This window comes from Hirundo rustica, chromosome 10 (genome assembly GCF_015227805.2).
Source record: "Hirundo rustica isolate bHirRus1 chromosome 10, bHirRus1.pri.v3, whole genome shotgun sequence".
Classification (NCBI taxonomy): Eukaryota; Metazoa; Chordata; class Aves; order Passeriformes; family Hirundinidae; genus Hirundo; species Hirundo rustica.
Window position 1 is genome coordinate 18,422,117 of NC_053459.1, and position 9,474 is coordinate 18,431,590.

At 50.3% G+C, this 9,474-nt stretch overlaps 1 protein-coding gene across 6 annotated transcripts in view; it reads right to left on the reverse strand.

Annotated features, from left to right (window-relative positions):
- The window catches only part of SOX2 (SRY-box transcription factor 2), an 87,784-nt gene that overhangs the window by 25,634 nt on the left and 52,676 nt on the right, over positions 1 to 9,474 (reverse strand). For 5 of the 6 annotated variants that reach the window (XR_005702481.2, XR_005702480.2, XR_005702479.2 and 2 more), the window contains exon 2: positions 8,448 to 8,550. The exons of the other annotated variant lie outside the window; for it this stretch is intronic. The gene's annotated coding sequence lies outside the window, so the exon portion shown is untranslated. The remainder of the gene's footprint in view (positions 1 to 8,447; positions 8,551 to 9,474) is intronic. 6 annotated transcript variants of the gene reach the window in all.

Sequence of the window (9,474 nt, forward strand, 5' to 3'; positions counted from 1 at the left end):
GAACGAACCTCACCACCACCACCAAAACGCAAACCCACCCGCACCCCCGCACTCCAGCAAATTTCCTCTGCCATAATCAAATAATTATTTTTATTAAAGCAGTTATTAGGTTTATAACTCATTTGCCACTTAAATTTGTGCAACCAACCAAGGCGATCTAAATAGGTTTGAGTTGCCCCTTGGGTCCAGGATGTAAGCAGTAAGAAGGAGGATTAATTATGGGTGTGTGCAGCAGGAGGACACAAAGGCTGTCCGGTGGCGCGGGGAGCAGCGGCGGGGCGCAGCCCCTTCCCCGGGAGGGCCGGGCACCCCTCGCCCCCGACCCCGGCAGGGACCTCCACCCCCCAAAAACTCCCCTGCGTTAGTTACTGAGCCGCCACGGGGCCAGGGCTGGGGGAGCTACAACTTGTTGGCAGTAAATAAGGCGCTGTCAGGCGATGATGCTCCGGCGCGTTTGAAACGTCCCGAGCAAAGTGTAAACGAGACTTATTTTTCATCCAGGACCATCGATATGCCATGCAATGATATGATATGATATGTGATATTATATGATTATGATATGATTATATGATGTGATATGATATATGATATGATATATGATAGGATATGATAGTATATTATATGATTGATACGATTACATGATATGATGATACGATGATATGATATGATATGATATGATATGATATGATATGATATGGGAGCATCGATCTCTCGTCCCCTGTGCAGACAAGGTCCATCCTTTGTGCGCGGGATGACAGGATCTGCCCCCTGGAAACGCGCTCCAAGCGCCCACCGGCACCTGACTGGTGGCTCTAATGTCATTTATTGCCAACACGTTTTGTTATCGCCTGGGGGTGGGGGTTGCTCGGAGCTCAGGTAATAACCGGGTAGCTGTCAGCTTCTCCCGTTTAGCGCTACTCAGGCAAGAATGGCTTTGCCAAACTGTTCCAGGAGCTGATGCTATTTGTTATCGCGATTAGAGGGGGGAAAAAAAAGAACATTCACAGTAACATGGGTTTCTATAAGCAAACGCCGAGCAATTTTCCTCAGCGCAATGCATCAGCAAGTATATCCAAAAGAGCTTAATCTACTTCTTGCAGGTTAGATGCGAGAGGAATCAGCAAGGGCTGCTCCGGGATGCCATGAAAATCCCGGCTCATTGGCTTGGCCGCGATAGGACGAGGCACATCAAATCGAGGCGAAGAGGGACAGAATCAATCAGTCCTCTTGGCTGAGGAGTGAGCCCTCGCTCTGGAAATAATTTCGAATAAAACTTGTGTAACCAAGTGTAACCTAGCTTACTCCGAGCAGATCGTCGAGAGGGTAAAAAAAAAAAAAAAAAAAAAGAAAAAAGAAAAGAAAAGAAAGAAAAAAAAAGTTAAAAAAAAGATTATGGAAATGAGCCAAGAAATAACAATCTGGACCGAATTAATAAGAGTGCAAAGTTTTTATCCGTGTATAAGGATAATATATTAAGCCAAAAAGGAGACAAGGTTATCTCCAAAAAGGATTAAAATGCGTTCGTGTATAGGATTAGACTATCTCATCGATTTAAAAACAGTGTCTCTCCTCCTCCCCACAACACTTTATTAAATATTAAAAAAAAAAAAATTAAAAACAACTAAAGCCCAAAAAACTTTCCCCATTAGAAGCACTTGGGGTACGCGTTTTATTAATCGAGAGCCCTCTTTTTTTTTTTTTTTTTTTTTTTTTTTTCCTTTTTTTCCCCTTGCAATCAAATGCAACTGATGGCCCTGAATAAGCCGCCTTGTTAGGAAACGGGCCATTTTTAAAAACCTGTGATCAAAACAGACCTGTCTTCAGAGAGAGCACAGCAGATTTAAATGTTGGTCAAAAGGAGTCACAACTGTTCATTAAAAGCAAACCCTAACTAGTGCTAATGTATAGCCATTTTGTGAGCTCAGGACTGTGGAAAGAGGCGAAAAAAAGTCTGAGAGTGTGAGCTGATGCCGTGCTGGCTGGCAGTGTGTGGTCTATTGTAGGGAATGTGCTTTTTCCACTGAACAGAGAGCCCCCCTCTTTTATTCCCCAGCTCTACTGCACCTGCACTGGATCAGGGAGCTACTGCCATTCACCACATCAACAGAGAAGACATCTCTGACAGCACTCAATTCATTACATTTCTTCCTGCTTTTCAAACCAACGCACAAAAAAAAAAAAAAAAAAAAAAAAAAAAAAAAAAAAAAAAAAAAAAAAAAAAAAAAAAAATTGCCAATCAGTGCCTGGGGGGCAGGGAAGAAATCTTACAATACTTTATATTCGCCGCTCATTTCGTATTTCATTAGTCAGAAAACTCACTTCTCGGCCAGTTACAACATTTCTTTCTTTCTCTCTCTATCTCTCTAATTCTTTCTTTCTTTCTCTCTCTCTCTCTTTCTCTCTTTTTTCTCGTTCCCTTCCCTGTGCAGGGGGCTGCTGGCAGCGGGGGCTGGGGCAGTTCCACACCGGGGCTCCGCAGCCCCGGAGCGGAGATGGGCCGATGGCGGGGCTCCCCAGGAGAGAGTTTATTCATAATTCATGGGAGCAGAGCAGCTCTCCGGAGACGGGGAGAAAGAGGCGGCCGAAGAGAGAAGTGTCCCGCAGCAGTTGCGGGGGCAGGGGGGTGCGGGGGTGTTACCGGGGGGGCCGGGGCAGGGCCGGCGGCCACTACGGGGAGGGGACGCGCCGGCCCCCCCGACCCATGGAGAAAGTTGTTATCGGCCAAACTCCTCGAAAGGGACTCCGGGGAATTTGGGGGTAGCTTGGTTTCTTCCTGAACCGTTTTTCAGAAGAATTTGCAAGCGAACGAAACCGAGCCGAGGGGTTTAGATTCAAGCATTTGATCTCGTCGGACCCAGACATCTAATTAGAGTGGTCGCAGCGATTGAAATGGTGTTAATTCCCATTGTTACCCGCTCGGATCCCTTGCCCCTCTACCGCTGGGATGCTCTCCTTTGCAAAATTCCAAATAAAAATATTTCTATTTGAAACAAACAAACAAAAAATTTCTGTATTTCCCCCTTTTCTGGCCCGTTTTCCTCCGTCGCGAGCAAAACCAAAAGCAAACTCCTGGGTATTTTTTTTTTTTTTTTTTCGCAGACGCTGGAAAAGAATAACACCCTCCCTCTGTGGGATCTTAACAGAAATAAATCACAAGGAGCTCTTGCCTACCTGAAAAGTAGGAGGAAATCCGACTGTCTGGTTTCGGGTGTAAAGTGTGTATCGATAAGGAAGACACAGCCGACTCAGAAACGGGACCCAATTAATCTATGGGTTTCTTTACATCACCCCCTGTCAGGATGTGTGCTTTGGAAATAGGGATTCGTCGCGACAGGAAAGTCGCAACTACTGTGTGTGCATAACACGGGGAGGACACGGAGCGAGAACCCGCAGCAGCGCGAAGCCCACTCACGGGAGAGCCAGATTGCTTTTTAAGCTAAAACTAATAATTTCATAACTGATTCACATTCAATCTGGCGCCGATGACGTCACGAGGTATTAGCATACGAGGAGGGATGAAGCCAGTGTGGCTGGAGTTGATAAGGTGCCTCCTGAGGAATTCGCTGCTTGTTTTAATACATTAATTATTTCTCTGTCTTCCTCAACTTCTGCAATTTGCAAGGGCTTAAAGGAACCGTCATTCCCAGCGATGCCAGAAGGACACTTTGGAGAGCTTCTCCCGTGGCATCGGGGCCCGGCATCCGGGGGCAGCGTGGGGATGAGCCCGGCCCGGCCGCCCTGCAGAGCGCTGCTGGACTCGGCTCTACTTAAGCCGGCTCCGGCCCCGGGCGTCCCTACTCGCCCCAGTAAGGTCGGCTCGCTCGGACCGGCCGCCCGAGCGCTGGGAGCTTCCCGCAGGATGGGAGGCGGGTTTGCAGGATCCTCAACCTGGGACGCGTGTGAGTTGCGAGTGTGCGTGAGTGCGAGCTGGTGCGCCAAGACACCCCTCTCTCGTCTTCCCGCGAGAAAGCCTCTGCAGAAGCCCGTGTCTTTCCAGCACCGGTGGGATTCCTCCTTCTACCCCACCTCATCCCCATCTCGGTCCCCATCCCCTGCCGTCAGTCACAATTTTCTGGGGGAAAAAAAAAAAAAAAAAAAAAAAAGAAAGAAAGAAAGAAAAAAACCCACATGACGTCAGCAGCCCTAACTGCTGCGGAGATGATGGGGTCACCGAGGACCCGGGGCGGGGGAGCCCGCAGAGGCCGGGCCTCCCCTCCCGTTCCCGGGGGCAGCGGCCGCCTGGCCGGGAGAGGAGGCACCTCCCGGCCCGGGGCAGGGGCAGCGCTGTACCCGCCGCTGGGCTCCGGACAGAGGGACCAGCGGTGGGGAGAGGACAGGACACGGCCCAGCTCCGTGTCCCGGGGCTGACTGCTCTCCCCTGGCGTCCCTCTGTCCCCGGAGCCCCATGGAGCTCGGCCGGGCCCCGCGGAAGCGGCCTGCCAGCCCCCCGGCCCCTGGGGTGCCCCTCGGGGACCCTCCCGAGCTGCGGCCCACCTCGCTCCTCTGAAGAGAGCAACTGCATCGGAACAACCGCTGGTGACTTGAGTCTGAAACACATCTGCAGGGAAGGAGGGGGGGGAAAGGGGCTCTAATCAGGGGATGAGGGGAACGGGTAGGGACGGGCGCAAACCACAAACCAAACACGGAGAAATCCTAAAAGAATTAAATTTAAAAGGGATTTTTTTTAAAAAAATCCAATAAAACACAAAGCCACGCTGTACAAGCTCTCGCCCACATGGCAGAGGTCCTGCGAGGCAGCACGCTGCGCCAGCGGATGAGCCAGAGACAAACTCCTGCAGAAACTTCTCCGGCCCGGCCCCGCTCCGTTCCCCGCGGGCGCTCACGGCCAGGGCCCCCCGGCCGCGGGCTTCCCCCGGCTCCTGCCGACCGGGCAGCGGGGGCCCAGGCATCTCCTGCGGGACGGCCGGGCCCGAACCCGCACCACGCTGAACGGGAAGGGCCGTCCGCGCTCTCCTCCGACACCGCTAAATTGTAATGAAAAATCGCAGCTTGTTTCGGCGCGCCCCCTCCCCCTGCACGCACAGGCGCACACGCATACAAACACAGTCACACACAGTCACACTCACTCACACTCAGTCACACTCACACACGGCTCAGCCACGGCAAACCCCCCTGCGAACTCCAAAGAGAAGCTCCAAAACCATCCCGCGAGGTTCGGCCTTTCGCTTTGTTCCTCCTGGCCGCTCCGCCCGCCCGCACCTGCCGCCGCGGAGGCTCCGCCGGGCCCGGAGCGGTCGCGGTCCCCGGGCAGGGCTGGCCGGGCCCCGGCGGACGGAGCTCGCCCTCCCGCTCCGGCGCGGCCGAACGCGCAGCTCCGGGAATTTCCACCCCGGGCTCCTTTTCTTTCCAGTTCGCGAGTGAACCAGCCCCCACACTCACTGTAACGCTGTACGTCCTCGCCAAGTGAATTGGTTCCTCAAAAGCAAAATAGTACCGAACTCTCGCAATTCCCCGTGCCATCGTCAGAAAAAAACCCGGTTTTAATCACCAAAACTAAAATAGCGGCGGTGCTAACTAGCAGGCGATCAAACTGCAATCAAACTTAAATCTCTGAGCAGTTAGCTATAAACTGTCAGCAATTGAAAAGTAAACCTGGTGCACACAAAGGCTCTGTTTAATTTTCTTGTTGTAATGGCTCTAAATGAGGACCCCATCACTATGCAGTTAAGCGGTGTTGCTTGTCCCCCTGAGGCGCTGATCAGTTCTTTTTAATGTGAGAAAACTGGCAGCTCGAAGCCCGTCAATGGAGCTCCCACAACAAAAGTCCTGAAAAGCTGAATGAATTGGGTTTGTAATTACTGCTTCCCTCTCCCCCCTTGCAGCTTATCTCTTATTCATTCAACATACATTATTGTCACCTAATCGCACACTCCCAACGTTATTTTGTTGTTTTTTTTTTTTTTTTTTTTTTTTGGGGGGGGGGCGCGGTATCTACTACTATGGACATGTTTGTTGTAGAAATTAAACAAAATAATCCTCCCTTTTCTGTCCCCTCCTCACCACAAAAAATGTTGAAACGACAGTGTCAGGCGAGGCTGACTGGTGTTAAAAACGCAAAGACGAAGCTCTTCTGCCCTCAGAACGTCAGCATTTTGCACATATCCTCGGAAATCTCACAGCCACCGCAGCAGGTTTTACATTTTAGTATTTGAGTTAGATCAGGATTTAAATGACTGAAGTGTATCTAATCACACCTATCAGTAATGGGCCTCTTTCTTTCAGTGGGACCTACATTATATACTACTTAAACTGCTGGACTATCTGCCTCCTATTCGGAGGCAGATATCCAGCTCTGCTGCCCATTGGGGACTAGGAGAAATTAATACTGAGAGAAAACATTCAGCTGTGGGGGTCACCGTCACCCCTGATGTTCCGCCTGGCACCAGTGGACATCTCAAGGAATCAAAACGTGGTTTCGGCCAAGAAATGTCTGTCGGCCAGCGAGAGCCGCAGGCTGGAGCCGGGCTGCGAGGCAGAGCCTCTCCCCAGATCCCCCACCGCAAGAAGCTGTCGGTTGCAGAAATAAGTACAGCTATTACAACCAAATCTACTAACAGTCTAAATAATTAATTGAACCATTGCTCTTTGACCCTTGGAAAGTCCAGTAGGGACCCGTTTGTAGTAATAATACCCCCGAATGAGCCCTTGTCAAATATTCATTTAGTGGTTAATGTGAGCGATTTCCCCCTGGGACAGTCTGTAATACCAGCTTCCCAGCTTTGGCAAGAAACCCTGCTAATCTACCTCTCCAGTTCCGCAAAATATTTTAACACCCCAGTACTTAAAAAGCCGTAAAAAAATCACAGGGGAAACTATAATCTTATCCTTGGGTTCACTTCGGCTCTGTAGAAGGTTAGGGAAACATTACACTGGCGCTCTTGGGCCGAGCATCACTCTGGCTATAAAATACACAACAATTCAAGAGAGGGAAACCACGGAGAGCCCCAAAGATCTTCAATAACCGTAATAAAAATATACCCACGAGCTCTGCTACACATTTCAGCTGCCGTAAACGAAAGCCCGGGATAATGGCTTAGGTGTAAATGGCGTTATTGAATGTGTTGAATTTAAAATGAGCAGTGGACAATGGCGTTCCTCCAAGTAACACTTTAAAAATAAAGCTGTTCAGCTGTACATGTAAAATGCTTTGGTTTATCCTCCCTAAACGGATAAATGGATGGATGGATGGATGGATGGATGGATGGATGGATGGATGGATGGATGGATGTAAGGAATCTCTCCAAGGGATATCAGGTTTCAACCACATATATTCCAAATCGTACTCCGAAATCTAAGCTTAAACAAATTGCCCATATAAAAAGTTGCTGAATTCACTAAGCCTGAATATGTGGCTTAGTGCCTTTTGTTTAGTGGTATTAGCTCGCCTTCTCTATGCGAATTGTAAAAGGACCAACACTTCCAAATACCCCCCTCGAATATTTTAGTTAGCACTTCAAAAAGGGGCCAGGTTTTATTGCTGTTAATTGGCTAAGATTCGCTTTTAAAAATGGAATCGTGATATCGATTGGGCTTTTATTCCTGCTTTTCTTTTCTCAGCGAGGCGAGCGGGAGCGGGGTTGTGGGCTCGTTACCACGTGAATAATCCCCAAATGCATTGCAAACGCTCACGGCTCTGAAAAAGAATGTTTTACTCGTTGCATTAGCGTAAAAGACACAGAAAAGGTTGAGAATCTGCAAAAAAATTGTTGTCCTGCCCAGGTACAGCGACGGTGCAGAAATAAAAGGGACAAAGGGAGCTAAACTACAAAACCAGGCAATGAGCAAATCTCCACGTCTCCTAGTCTGGAAATGTTAGTTTTCATCTGGACACCAGGCTTCAAGGATGGAGGCCAGAACTGAGCCTGGGAAATAGCAATACCAAATAAAAGCCACAATCAGCCAGGTAATTTTGTGTGCGTGTGTGTATGCGTGTACCTGTGCGCGTGTGTAAGTTTTACCCAGCCTTCTTCCTCCCCGACCTACAGTGAAATCCAGTGGCTGACAAGAAATACTGGAGAGAGAAGCCCGGCAACGCTTGCCCCGTGCCGGGGTGCCCACTTTGTGCCTTGCCTAAGCCAAACATCACATGCTTTCCTTGCCACGTACCACATGCCATTAGCAGAAGACACGACCGGTTTGCAATCACAGAGCTTCAAAAATCCCAAATTTCGTGCCTTTTCCTTTTTAATTCGTATCATTATTGTTATTATTATTTACATCTCCCTCTCGCGCGTTTCCTGAGGGAAACCGCAGCCGCGTTAGCAGCACCGAATCACCGCTGGGGCTGCGGCAGGGACTGCCCGGCTCCGTCGCCCGTCGCCCCTTGCCCTGCCCGGGGCCGCGGGGCCTGGCGCCGGCCAGCGCGGAGCAGCGCGGAGCCCCGTCCTCGGCAACTGCGGCAACGACCGTACAAAGTAAAACTCTACCTGGCACGGACGCTGGATCTCTCCTTCTACACGGCGGGCGCCACCGCTTCTCTTTGGGGCTGTGGCCGGCTGCAGAGAGTGTCCGAAACGGGGCTACACCGCGCTGGCAATTTAAGAAATAGGATTCAAGAAAGAGCTGGGATAAAACGTGAAAGTCTCTGGCATTCGACGGTTTTTCGTTTGTTTGTTCGGTTTTTGTTGTTTCTTACCTCTGCCCGGCCAACCCTACCCCCGCCCCCACCTCTCGCCTCCTCCTGCGCGGCCCAGGAGCCGGGAGAGGAAAGTTTGGGAAGTGGAGGACAAAGGGAGCGGGGAGGGCGCGCTCGGCTCCCCGGCCGTGGCAAGCCGGCTCCCCTCCTGCCCGCCCAGGGAAGGAGGCACGGCTGGGAACAGACAGAAGCGCATTATCCTCCTCTGGAAGCCGGGAGGCCGCGGCAGTGCCCACGGGCCGCCGGCCGCTGCCGCCGGCCCCGCCAGCCCCGGCTCGGCCCCTCCGGGGGCAACAAGTGGCCAAAGGCAGCGGGGACAGAACCCCCCGGACCCCGCCGCACCCCGCGTCCTCGGGAGGGAAGGGAGGGAGCTGGGAACCAGCCTCTCACTCCGCATTCCCTTCCCCCCGAAGGAGGCACAGGCAGTTATTCCGTTTAAGCTATCGTACTTTCTCTCTCTATGTACATGCCTATAAAAATATTCATGCGTTATATATATATATAGTTATATATCACTGCATTATGTATCGTATTCGGTTGGCTACGATGATACGTTCTACTGCATGAATTATTTTAAAAAAACCAACTTGTGTTACAAAAATAAATCCAAGACTCAAGTGGAACTTCAGTGTCCATATGTCAAAAATTTATTTATCTCAAACTGTGCATAATGGAGTAAAAACTTAACTTGAATATGTACCTGTTATAAGGATGGTATTAGTTCAAATATATACATGGACTGTCGGCAGACTGATTTCAAATAATACAGAGCCGAATCTTTAAAATACAACTACGGAAAATGAGGAGAAAAAAAAAAA